The sequence below is a fragment of the Ovis canadensis genome, chromosome Y (genome assembly GCF_042477335.2).
Source record: "Ovis canadensis isolate MfBH-ARS-UI-01 breed Bighorn chromosome Y, ARS-UI_OviCan_v2, whole genome shotgun sequence".
NCBI lineage: Eukaryota > Metazoa > Chordata > Mammalia > Artiodactyla > Bovidae > Ovis > Ovis canadensis.
Window position 1 is genome coordinate 10,219,198 of NC_091271.1, and position 13,230 is coordinate 10,232,427.

The 13,230-nt window shown below is 41.5% G+C and overlaps 2 pseudogenes; one reads left to right on the forward strand and one right to left on the reverse strand.

Moving 5' to 3' along the window:
- Positions 1 to 11,028: 11,028 nt before the first annotated feature.
- On the reverse strand, positions 11,029 to 12,767 carry LOC138431295 (testis-specific Y-encoded protein 2-like; annotated as a pseudogene).
- Positions 12,768 to 12,911: 144 nt separating this feature from the next.
- Positions 12,912 to 13,230, forward strand: part of LOC138431296 (testis-specific Y-encoded protein 2-like) — a 31,684-nt pseudogene continuing 31,365 nt past the window's right edge.

The window sequence follows — 13,230 nt, forward strand, 5'->3', positions numbered from 1 at the left end:
TTTCTCATGGAGTGATGGGATCACATGCCATGATCTCCGTTTTCTGAGTCTTGAGCTTTAAGCCAACTTTTTCACTCTCCTCTTTTACTTTCATCAAGAGGCTTTTTAGTTCCTCTTCACTTTCTGCCATAAGGGTGGTGTCATCTGCATATCTGAGATTATTGATATTTCTCCCGGCAATCTTGATTCCAGCTTGTGTTTCTTCCAGTCCAGCATTTCTCATGATGTACTCTGCATATAAGTTAAATAAGCAGGGTGACAATATACAGCCTTGACATACTCCTTTTACTGCAAATGGGGCACAGTTAAACTTCAACGCTTTTGCATTAAAAAGGAAACCATAAACAAAATTAAAACACAACTCTAAGAATGAATGAGAGAAATTATTTGCAAACAAAGAAACAAAGGATCCCCCTTCAAAATACACAAAGATCTCACATAGCTCAACTTAAAAAAAAAAAAATTGGAAAGAGCCCAATCAAAAAATAGGCAAGGACAACCCTGGTCATCCAGTGGTTAAGAATCCCACTGGTAAGGCAGGGGACTTGGGTTTGATCCCTGCTCTGTGAAGATTCCACCTGACAAGTGACAACTAAGCCCATGGACCACAAGTACTGAGACCACACAGTGCATCAACTCAGACCTGCAAGCCCTAGTGCCCTTGCTTTGCAACAAGAGAAGCCACTCAGTGAGAACTCCTCATACTGCAACTAGAGAGTAGCCCACATTCACTGAAACTGGAGAAAAGCCCACACAGAGCAAGGAAGACATAGTGCAGCCAAAAATAAAGAAATACAATATAAAAAATAAATGGGCAGAAGGCCTAAATAGACATTTCTCCCAAGAAGACATACAGGTTGCCTAGATGTACATGAAAAGATACTTGATATCCCTAATTGTTAGAGAAATGCAAATGAAACTAAAGTGAAGTATCATCTCACAACAGTCATAATGGTCACCATCAAAAACTCTACAAATAACAAATTCTGGAGATGATGTGGAGAAAAGGAACCCTCTTTCACTGTTGGTGGGAATGAATGTTGGTGTAGCCACATGGAAAATTGTATAGTGGTTCCTCAGAAAATTAAAACTAGAATTGCCGTATGATCCAGAAATTCCATTCCTGGGCATAAACACAGATAATACTGAAATCTCAAGAGATACATGCACTCCTACGTACAAAGCAGCACTATTCACAATAGCCAAAACATAAAAAACATTCTAAATGTCCATTGAAAGATGAATGGATAAAGAAAAAGTGGTACATATACAAAACAGAATTGTACTCAGCCCTAACAAGTGAAATGATGCCATTTGCAGCAACATGGATGGATTTAGACATTATCATACAGAGTGAAATAAGCCAGAGAAGGACAAATACCAAACGGTATCACTTATATGTGGAATCTCAGTATGACACAAATGAATATATCTATGAAAGAGAAAAAGATTCATGGAGACAGAGAACAGACCTGTGCTTTCCAAGGAGGAGGGGGTTGGGGAGGAAGAAATAGGAGGTTTGGGTTAACAGATGTAAACTATTACATATGGAATGTATAAACAACAAGGTCTTTCTGTAGATCACAAAGAACTTTATTAAGCATCACTTGATAAACCATATTGGAAAAGCAAACATATATATGGGATTTCCCTGGTGGTGCAGTAAGACTCTATCTTACATTGTCACTGCAAGAGGTGTATGTCCAATCCCTGGTCATGGAACTAATCCCACATACCTTGCGCATATTATAAAAAAAAAATATATATCTGAATCACTTTGCTATGAAGCAGAAAATAACAGAATATGATACACTTCCATTTTTATTTTTTTATTTTTATTTTTTGCCTTGAAAAGAACATTGCTTTTTATTTCATTTTTTTATTTTTATTTTTACTTTATTTTACTTTACAATACTGTATTGGTTTTGCCATACATTGACATGAATCCACCATGGGTGTACATGCGATCCCAAACATGAATCCCCCTCCCCACAACTTCCCTCTGGGTCATCGTGGTGCAACAGCACCAAGCATGCTGTATCCTGCATTGGACATACACTGGTGATTTGATTCTTACATGATAGTATACATATTTCAATGCCATTCTCCAAAATCATCCCACCCTCTCCCTCTCCCTCTGAGTCCAAAAGTCCACTATACACATCTGTGTCTTTTTGGCTGTCTTGCATAGTTAATGTAAATGGGAAAAAAATTGATGTATTTCTTTGAATATACATTTATATCCAAAGAATAGTCCTTAAACAAGTAGAGCTCATCAAATCATGGTAGGCTTGCTGAAATACTTACAAAGATGCATACTGATGTCTGCAATTTTTCACAAAATATACAAAGGAATAAGATAAATCGATGGATGGATAGTGGGACGGACAAATGAGAAAGGATGTATTGTAAAATAGTTACAGTAGAATCCAGGTTGGATATCTTTGTGTAGTAGCTAGAAAAAAATGTTTAATCTCTTTGAATGTTTGGAAATTTTTATAATAAAGTGCTGGGTTTAGATATCAGAACTTTGTAAAGGGTGGTTTAGGTTGATCGTCTTGCCCTTCCTGGCCCCACAAGCCTGGGCTGATGGGGTAGGCTGGGGTGTGTTCTCAACTGGAGGTGGGATGAGAACAGAACCACTTTGAAAGGGCCTCTGTGCAATAAATGGGCTGAGTTCAATTCCTCTGACTCTGGTGAGTCACAGCCTTTAGCATCTCTATATTTAGAGATACTTCACCTCTAAATCTCTTTCTGTAGACATGATTCCATGCCTGTGTCACATTTTGACTTGTGGGTAAAAGTTTCCTATGAGAAGCATGGAAGTCCACATCTCACATATGAATATATACATGTCATTTTGCTGTATTAAATATGGAATTCCTTGTAATTCACCTGTGAAGATCTCAGCGCAAAGATTCCAAAACAAAAGTGGAATTCTATATATTTCGTATGAAAATCTGTGCAAACATTTTCCTATGTGAAATTTGGAATTCTACATATTTCACACATGAAGACCTGGGTGCTGACTTTCCCACATGAAATCTGGACTTTCGTATATTTCACTTATGGACATCTGGCATTGATATTAGTACACAAGAAGTGGAATTTTGATGATTTTATATATGCAAATAGGGGCACTGATTTTCCTCTGTTGAGTATGGATTTTCCTATATTTCACATAAGAAAATCTTGGCAGGGATTGAATTCATGAAATAATGAATTATTTCTCTTTTCTTTTCTTCTATATTACATTTAGGAAAATCTGAGTCGTGATTTTCCTACATGAAATATTCAATTCTCTGTATTTCACAAATGAAAATCTGAGCATCGGTTTCTCTACATGAAATATGGATTTCACCTTTGGCATTTGAAACGCTAGGCACAGAGATTTTTCCATGAAATATGAAATTCTTGTATCTCAGATTGAACTGGGAATAAACATGGTCACATTTTGTAACATGAAATATGGAATTTTTCATATTTCTCATTTGAAAATCAGTGTGCCAATTTTCCTTCTTGAAACACGGAATGCTGTATATTTAACATTAGAAAGACTTGGCATCAATTTTCCCACAAGTAATATGGAATTTTCTATTTTTTATATGAAAGCGATCTTCACACTTGAGGTATGGGAGACTCTATATTTCACCCAAGAAAATTTGCATGAAGCTTTCCCAATATGAAATATGGAATCCTGTATATTTCACATTTGAAAACCTGGGGACAGATTTTTCTCATATGAAATATGAAATCTCAAGTATTTATGTATGAACATTGTGTCAGATTTTCATACATAAAATATGGAATTTTCCGTGGTTCAGAAATTAAGATCTGTGCTAAGCAGTCAAATATAGAATCAACTATATTTCATATATGAAACTTTGGTCACAGATTTCCCTAGTTGCGATTCTCTGGATTTCACCTATGACAGTCTGGGTAAAGGTTGCCCCACACGATATATGGAATAATCTATATTTCACACATGAAAATCTAGGTGCCAGTATTTCTACATGAAATGTATAAATCTCTAGAGTAACAATTGTATTTCTAGCTTTTGATTTTTCCACATGAAATACGCAAATCTATATGTTTCACATATGAAAATTCGGATGCCTTTTTTTTTTTTTTCAACATGAAATACAAAATTCTCTGTGAAGGTTTTAATACATGAAGCTTTGAAATTCTGTATATTCATTGACAAAATATCTGGGCGTCTGTTTTCCTGCGTTAACTATGAAATTATAAAAATCGCCAATATTTACATCAGAGCACAGATTTCATCACATAAAATGCAGAATTATTTACATTTCACATCTGAAAGCGAGGGTGCAGATTTCCCTGAATGAATTATGGCATTATTTATATTTCTCGTTTGAAAATCTAAGCACCGTTTCTACCACAAGAAATATGCAATCTCTGTGATTCCTTCACAAAACTGTGGGTGACAATATTCTTACATGAATTTTGAATTCCTTTATATCTCCCAAATAAGAACCAAGGCACATATTTTCTTGCATGAAATATGCTATTCTTTATACGTCATATTTCACTATCTAGGTGTAGATATTTCTAACTGAAATATGGAAACTTTTGTATGTCACATATTTAAGTGTGCAAGCAGATTTTTTTGCATGTAACATGGAATCCTCTATATTTCACATATGGAAACCTGATGAGGAATTTTTGACATGGAAATGTACATTTTTTTTTGTTCACTTGACATAGGAAAACCAGGGTACAGATTTTCTTAGAAGACATATGTACTACATATATTTCAGATATGATATGTTGAGTGCAGCTCTTGTACAAGAGACACAGAATTTTCAGTATTTCAAATATGGAAATCTTACTTCAGATATTTGCATATGAAATAGAACCCTTACATTTAATGCATAAAGTCTGTACACTGAGTTTTCTCATAATGTATGCAATTTGCTACATGTCACATATGAATTGCCAGGTATAGATTTTCCTACATAAAACATGGATTTTTCTGTATTTCTCTTATCAAAATATGAGCACAAGGTTATTTTATGAAACATGAAGTTCTTCATATTTCACATTTGAAAATATGGGTACTTTTAATATTATTTCTACATTAAATATGTAATGAGATTTATTTCTCTATATTTCACATTTGAAACTCCAGGCACAGGTTTTCTTGCATGAAACAGGGAATTTGATCTATAATGGAATGAAATATTGAACTGCAGACCCCGGTTTGATTCCTGGCTTGGGAATATCCGCTGGAGAAGGGATAGGCTACCCACTCCAGCATTCTTGGGCTTTCCTGGTGGTTCACCTGCTAAAGAATCTTCCTGCAATGCGGGAGACCTGCGTTTGATCCCTGGGTGCAAAAATCCCCTGGAGAAGGGAGAGGCTACCCAATCCAGTGGGATCGCAAAGAGTCAGACATACCGAGTGACTCTTACGTTCACTTTTCTTTGAAATTAGGGGTCCTCTAGGCTCAGTGGGTAAACTATCTGCCTGCAATGCTGGAAATATGGGAGATGCATATTCGATACCTGGGTCAGGAAGATCCCCTTCAGAAGGTGCAACCCACTGCAGTAGTCCTGCCTGAAAAATCACAGGGACAGAGCAGCCTGGTGGGCTACTGCCCATGGGGTCACGAAGAGTCTGACACAAATGAACAATTGAGCACTAATTGAAATTATCCTGAGTCAGGAGCAAGAATAAAATGAAGAAAAAAAAAAAGTAACAGAGACTATAGGACTAACCAGCAAAATGTGAAATATATAGCTCCTCCCACCCCCAGGAGGAACTCTAGATCTCAGGGCATAGATATTGGCAGTCCCAAGTGAAGAGGAGAGAGAGAATGGGGAAGAATAAGTCCTTCTGGAAAGCATGTTCCTCAGACCCTTCAAATATGGCAAAATATGCAAGTCTAAAATCAGCTTAATCTGCAGGCACACTTCTCCCTTTCTGAAGCTCTTGTGTTCCTTCAACACCACCTAGTGAATAACATCAGTTAGTGGCTTGGATAGTGAAGATTCTGCCTTTCCGTGAAGGTAACCTGAGTTTGATCTGTAGGTCAGGAAGATCCCCTGAAGGAGGAACTGGCAACCCACTCCACTTTTCTTTCCTGGAAAACACCATAGATAGAAGAGCCCAACAGGCTACAATCCATGGAATCACAAAGAGTGAAGACATGAGAGAAGGACTATCATGTGATTACTTAATCCTCTGGGTAAGAGCCTGCCCCATGATTTGGTATGCAGTATGCTGTTATTAGGAGAAGGTGATGGCACCACACTCCAGTACTCTTGCCTGGAAAATCCCATGGACAGAGGAGCCTGGTAAGCTGAAGTGTCGGACATGACTGAGTGATTTTGCTTTCAATTTTCACTTTCATGCATTGGAGAAGGAAATGGCAACCCACTCCAGTGTGCTTGCCTGGAGATTCCCAGGGACAGGGGAGCTTGGTGGGCTGCCGTCTATGCGATCACACAGAGTTGGACACGAGTGATGCAATTCAGCAGCAGCAGCAGCAGCATGCTATTATTAACTGATTATGTGCCCCCTTCCACTTGGCTATAGAAGGTCACTGAGGACAAGAATTCTTTAACAACTTTTTCTTCGCAGAAAGGAAAGCCCTTCTGTGAGTCACGCTTTACTTAAATTTGTGAAGTAATTCTCCATGGGTAATGTCAGTTTAATGACTAAGGCAGGGATTCATAGGGAGAGGTAAAACTCAATTTCCTTCATTTCTGTAGTAGTGTTTAACGAATACTTAACAAGCCAACCCCAAATCTTTCCTAACAGATGAAAAATTTCCTGACAGATGCATTCCAATAACATATTTGCCCTCTGTAGTCCTAATTAATATTCTCAGTTTAACTATTGATCTTCTTGCTCCTGGGACATTTTTCTAAGTGTGTGGATATTCTTGTTTTCAAACTTGTGTCACTGTTAAGTATATCTGCAATAAAGCATTTCTTGCTGTGCACAGAGACCATGGAACTCATTTAAAAAGTCACAGTTTAATATAGTGGAAGTATTTGATCCAGGAATGAAAGGGTAAAAATCACAAGCAATCTAACAAAGATACACAAACTTAAAAAAACAGTAAAAAAAAAAAAAGTGAATACAAGCAACACGAGGCAGGTCTGTTGAACAGAAATATGCAAATATTGAGACAACTATGGCAACAGAGCTGGCACAAGCATGGGTGCAACATCAAAGAGATGAAGGCATATGCAGACCCACAGGAAGAAACATCACCTCACATTCAGAGAGTGCCAGTTTAAGAGGAAACACAATGGAGACATCCAATCTTCATTCTAAACAAAGGAAAACATGAAAACATCCAGAGTGTTTGAAATGAGTGCCAACGAACACATCCAGAGTGTTTGAAATGAGTGCCAACAAATGCAGTTTGAGATGACTGAATCAGATGTTCATGAATTGATGAGTAATCCTAAGAGTTTCACATGCATTGATATTCAGTGGAAGAAAATCTTACACAACATGGCCAAGTGTGCAGTCAACTCTAACAGTATGTAGACTTTAGGGCCAACTGAAAGCCCTAAAGAGACTGGGATAGCAGTCATTGCAAATTTCCAGAGGATGACAGTGAAGTCAACCACCCATGATTAAGTTTTACTAACTGATCCGTGAACCAGCTTTGCACTCTTCACTCTGGGACAGGTTAGAGATAAAAACTACCCCTGGTACTGAAGCACTGGCAGAAAATATTAGGCAGTGGGGGAACTTGTCCCAAACTTTTCTGGTCTTTTATTACTTACAAAATCTTACTAAAACTTCTGAATGTGGATCAACATCGTGGAGTCCCTAGAATGAGTCCTGTCTAAGGTCCTGCAAACCACGCACTGATATGCCATCTCACACCAACTGCAGAGTTATTAGAGCACAGTTTGGGTTCCATTTTAACTAGTACTAAGAAAGACAGGTACCATCCTGCGGGAGCCCCAGGGATTCTTTGAAATTTACAGGTTAAGAAAGTGAGAAGATGCATTTCCACAGTGTTTCCTGGACTGGTTGTTCAGACAGTACGCAGAGAAGGCCAAATCTCGACTTTTAGAGCTTTAGATGCTCCTCTGTAGAAGGGCCACAGCTAGGCTACAGTTATTCAAATGCAAAAGCTGACACTGAGCAGGAGCTCTTATTGATTGCACCTTGAAGCGGAAATCTATAAACCCGTGTACTTTGATGGTCAACCCTGACCTTTTGCCCTGAAAAGAGATGTTGCTTTAGGGAGAAAAGTGAGAACTTTTATTTTTTAGGGAGAAAAGAGAGAACTCCATGTGGGACAGAATTATCACACTCATGCATGCCCATGTTGGAGCCATTGTATGTGGAATGAGAGAAGAACAGGGTGGGACAAATCCTGAACTCTCCCTACACCGTTAGTGCCACTCTGTCCTTTGCCCCGTCCAGTAGTGGATATGTTTCCAGGAAGCAATCATCTACTTGGCAAGGACCACCCTAAACTCACCCTCTCCAGTCACTAGATGAGTTCCATATGCCCCATGTGCTCCCACTGGCTCTTGGCCCATGGAGTAGTGACAAAGGCCCAGAAGAAGGACAGGTCCTTTTTGGTTGAAAACAGTCTGTGCTGAGCCATTCAGTAAGGATGAGACACTGTCACCAGAGGGTTCGTGAGCTGATAGAGGGCCTTGGGCACAGAGCTTATGCCTATCTGGAAAATGGGTTATTAGACACTGAGTCATCATGGAACACAGAGTGCATGGCTGGGTGGGCAGGCCCTTGCTGTTTCACATGCCCCATTCCCCTCTTTTCTGCCCCTGTACACTTTGAACCTAATCTGAGTTCCTGGAAGAAAAGAGTTCACATAAGCTCAAATATATATTACAGGATTTGTTTTGTTTGCTTATCTGTTTCCTGGAAGGTTTTACCTTTTCACCTGGTAATCCTCATTGCCTTCCCACTGATCTCTCTCTCTCCCTAGGCGACAGCCCCTCCATATACTTTATACTCCCATTCCCTAAGATGTTGCCTGGAACCCTAGCTCTGAGAAGGTGACTGTCTCAGCAAAAGACCACGTGTTTATATACACAAAGAGTCTAGCCATCTGATTCACAGTGAGTTGAATGTTAAGGCTTTTTTCCCTGTTCTGTATTCTTAAACTGTCTGATGATATCCAACAGAGAGGATACTTGGGGCACTGCCATCAAATAAAATTGATTTCCACTATTTCAATTTCTGGCCCTTGTTCACCACACCCTTTCCGTGAATGTGCAAAATGGCCAGACCCACAGTTTATGGCCCCTCGTCTTCTTTCTCCTTCATCCCCAAACTCCACCTCACAGAAGGAACTGTGTCCTCTGACACACACCCAAAGATTGACTTAACCCCCTCTGCAACTCTCTATGGACTAGCAGTAAACTGAGAAGTCTACATGGAGCTGAAGCATTTGTCCTGAGGACCTGCCTAAAAAATACACAGGCACATACAGTCAAGGCTGTTTGTTTATCTTTCAGAATTATTTCAGGCTTACTGATGTCTCCCACTCCATCCGTTTAACAGTAGACCATTCTTCATTACTTTCCTGTGCATGAGAACTATGCTGGCCGTTGATCTTCATGTGAAGCAGCTTCTTAGGTTTTCTATTTTAGGTAGAAAGGGATGCTCCATCATAAGTTTATTAAAATTGAGGGGTTCCTTTCAAAACAGACACAGACACAGATATATAAACCTATCCTCTCTGAGCATTCCTAAAGACAGCTTTACTTTTTCAAGTCATTTCCCAGGAGAGAGTCTGTGATCTTTCACATTTCCTATAAGCAAACACTAAAAACAAGGTACCCCTATCTTCACTGTAGAACAATTTACAATATCTAGGACATAGAAGCAACCTATATGGTCATTGGCAGATGAAGGAATAAGGAAATCATGGTACATATACGCAATGGCATGCTACTCAGTTCTGAAGAGGAACACATCAAAGTCAGTTTTAGTGAGGTGGAGTGAACATGGAGCCTCTTACACGGATTGAAGTAAGTCAGAAAGAGGAAAACAAATACTGCATGTTAACACAAATATGTAGAGTTTAGGACCATGTCGGGGGTACAGTCCATCCAACATCCAGGGCAATAGATAAGACATAGACATAGAAAACAGACTTTTAGATTCAGTGGGAGAATGTGAGGGTGGAATGATTGAAGAAAATAGCCCCAAAACACATAAATTACCAATATAACATAGATGATCAGTGTGAGTTCGATGCCTGAAGCAAGGCAATCAAAGTCTAGCTGTGGGGCAACCCAGAAGGATGGAGTGGGCACAGCGGTGTGTGGGTGAGTGGGTGGGGGGTTCAGGAACTGGGCGAATATGTGTACACCTATGGCTGACTCATGTTGGCTGATATATGGAGAAAAACATCATAATATTGTAACTATCCTCCAGTTAAAATAATCTCCATGATCCTTCACAATGGCCAGTATTCTCAGAAAGATTGTGGCAGGCTAAAATGATGCAAAAGAACATTAGCAAAGAAATGTGAAGATCAAAATGGAAGCAAATGATGGTCAGTGGGGTACAGCCTTGCACAAGGAAGACTCACAGACCTTTGTGGAAACGGGACTTCATGAGGAATAGTAGGTGGGACCCAATTTAAGAGGAACCTGAGGGCAGAGATGTTGGCCATGGAACAACAGTTCACAGAAGTGCAGCTGAGTCAAATTTAAATCAGAGTGATTTTGGGCTGACCAGGCCACTTCATCTACCACAAGCTTCTTTATTCCCTGTGTCACTCTGTATTCCATGGAGTCTCAGTATTTGCACAAGTTAAATAATTGACCAAGGCTCCCGGAAAACACTTGCGTCAGTGTCCAGCCTCTGGTCTCCTCACCTCTTGTCCTCCCAGTACACCCCTGTGGTGGAGCCTTCCTCCTCATGTAGTACTGCAAAGGGTAGGGCCACAGATCCTTAATGATGATCTCCCAGGGAAACGCGCAAGCTCAGCACAGAGCTGGCCAGACCCCGGGCCCTCCAGTGGCCGCCAAGAACTCCAACATCAAATGCCTATACTGGCCCAGTGGTCCAGTGGGGCTCCATCTCAGCCATCCTGTTGGATCCTGCAAAGTTATGGTCAAAGAACCAGTTGAAGAAGTTAATGATATTGTTGTGGTGCCTCTGGCTGTATGCCTTACATTCAATCCCTGGTGACACTGAATTGGAGTGGAATGAGATGCTAGGTATCCTGCAAGGAAAGGAGTATGGGAGAAAGACCTAAATCACTTTCCAAGTTCAACCTACCCCTTTCTGTCCCCACACCCCAAATCCAGTGAGCTGCCTCTTACCAGTGATGTTAATGAGACACTCCTCAACAATCACTTCATTCTGCAAATACCTATTCTTCCGAAAAGACAATGTGATCTTGCACCAAAGAGTGGGATACCTGAGATGCTCCACAGGCCAGGGCAAAGTGAGGGAGGTGGCATGGGGGTGGGGTGTGTATGAAATGTCTTTATAGAAGAGCTGGCCTTCACTATTTTCAGAGATATATCATTTCCCCTCCCCTCCCCATGCACCTCCCTACCCAATTATCAATGTCCCCTGCCTGACCTTTAAGTTGGTCATGTAGTTAATTTAAGTATGTCTTTATCTGGTTCACTCATCTTGACTGACATTTGGGGGTGGTTCATAAACTGCTTTAGGTCAAGGGCCCTGTAGATGTGCTGGGAGATCAAAGGTAGCCTAAAGAGTAGCCTGGCATTGTCTGACTTCAACTTGCTCCTACTGAACTCCTTACATCTGTGTGGAGTTAGTACACACAGACCGTGTGAAGGCCCAACAAATCCCAAGGCTAGGCCTATCAATGCAAAGAGCTTCTGTTCCTAACAGGAAGGTCCTAAGCTCCATCTCAGATTCCTAAAAGTTAGTTTATTTGTGGAAAACAAGCACTCCTAGCTGCAACTAGCATGAGCTCTTACGCACTGCAACATCACCCCCAAAGTCATTCAGGTTTTGGAGAACACCTGTATTCCAGACAAGCTTTTTCTCTGAGGAGTCCCAGTACTAATGACAGTTCTTATTGGGAGCTGTGCAAGTGAAGCCCAAGTATCAATTATTCCTGCTAACCAAAACAGCAAGGACATCAGCTGTCCGATTACCCATCATCCAATACATACATTTTGTACTGAAACTGCAAGATCTGTAAACTGTGTTTGCAACAGCCCAGGTGAAACCAAGTCCACAAGCACCACACCAAGGATAAAACTTTGACCCAGAGCCATGGATTTCCTGGATGATGGCGCTTCTATGTTCTAGATGCAGCTTCCGCCTCTGACAATTCTCATCTTTCAGCTGAGAGTGGGCCCTTTGGGCTTTCTTATTTACAGGATCCAGCTCCACCTGCAGGACTGCCAACTCCTCCAGTGGGGGCCTGTCACCCAGGGCTCTAGCCTTGGATATTCCTGGCTCTGCTCCTCCAGCTTTCCCTCCCACTCCTCTGAGGAAACCTGATCCAGCTCCTCCCTCACCACCACATCCACCTCCTCCATGTCTTCCACCAGCAGCCGGTACTGCTGCCAGATCCCCGCCACCTCTCCCTCTTCCAGGGCCGCGCCCTTTTCTACCGCTTCCACCATGAAAATGGTGGCCTCCTCCCCTGGTGTGCCACCTGGGACTGGCATCTCCTCTGCCTCCCCCACCTGGCAGGCAGGGCCCAGGGACCCTGCCCTGTAAAGAGCCGGGCTCACAACTAAAATCCAGGATCTGGGGCAGCTCCCGCCTTCCTCTGGCCGCGTCTCACTCTCCATGCGGCACTGGCCGTGGGCCGAGCTGCTAAGTAGTTGGATAGGAGAGCACAGCAAGTGTTCCGCACAGCCTGCCCACCCACTGCAGTCCACTCCGGGACAGCAACTGCTTGCTTCCCAACAGTCTACTGGCAGGGAAAGGGATACATGCGAGCACATAGCTTTGTGACGCTACGCATGCTCCTAATATGTTGGCGGGAAGCAGCCGAACTCTACATCCTGACCGTCAGACTTCATCACGAGCCAATCAAATGGACCCTAAAGGTAGTTGTTCACCGGACACACCCCTTGGAATTCTGGGCACTCTTGGAGTGGGTGACCCAGCGGCCAAACTCTGCTCAATGCAGAGGACTCCTGTTCACTCAAACGGTTTGCCTGCCCAGCCAGTGAAGTGCCTGACGAGAGATGGGAGAGTCAGGCCAGTTGGGAGGCAAAGAAAAGGAACCTGAACTTGACGCCGCAATCA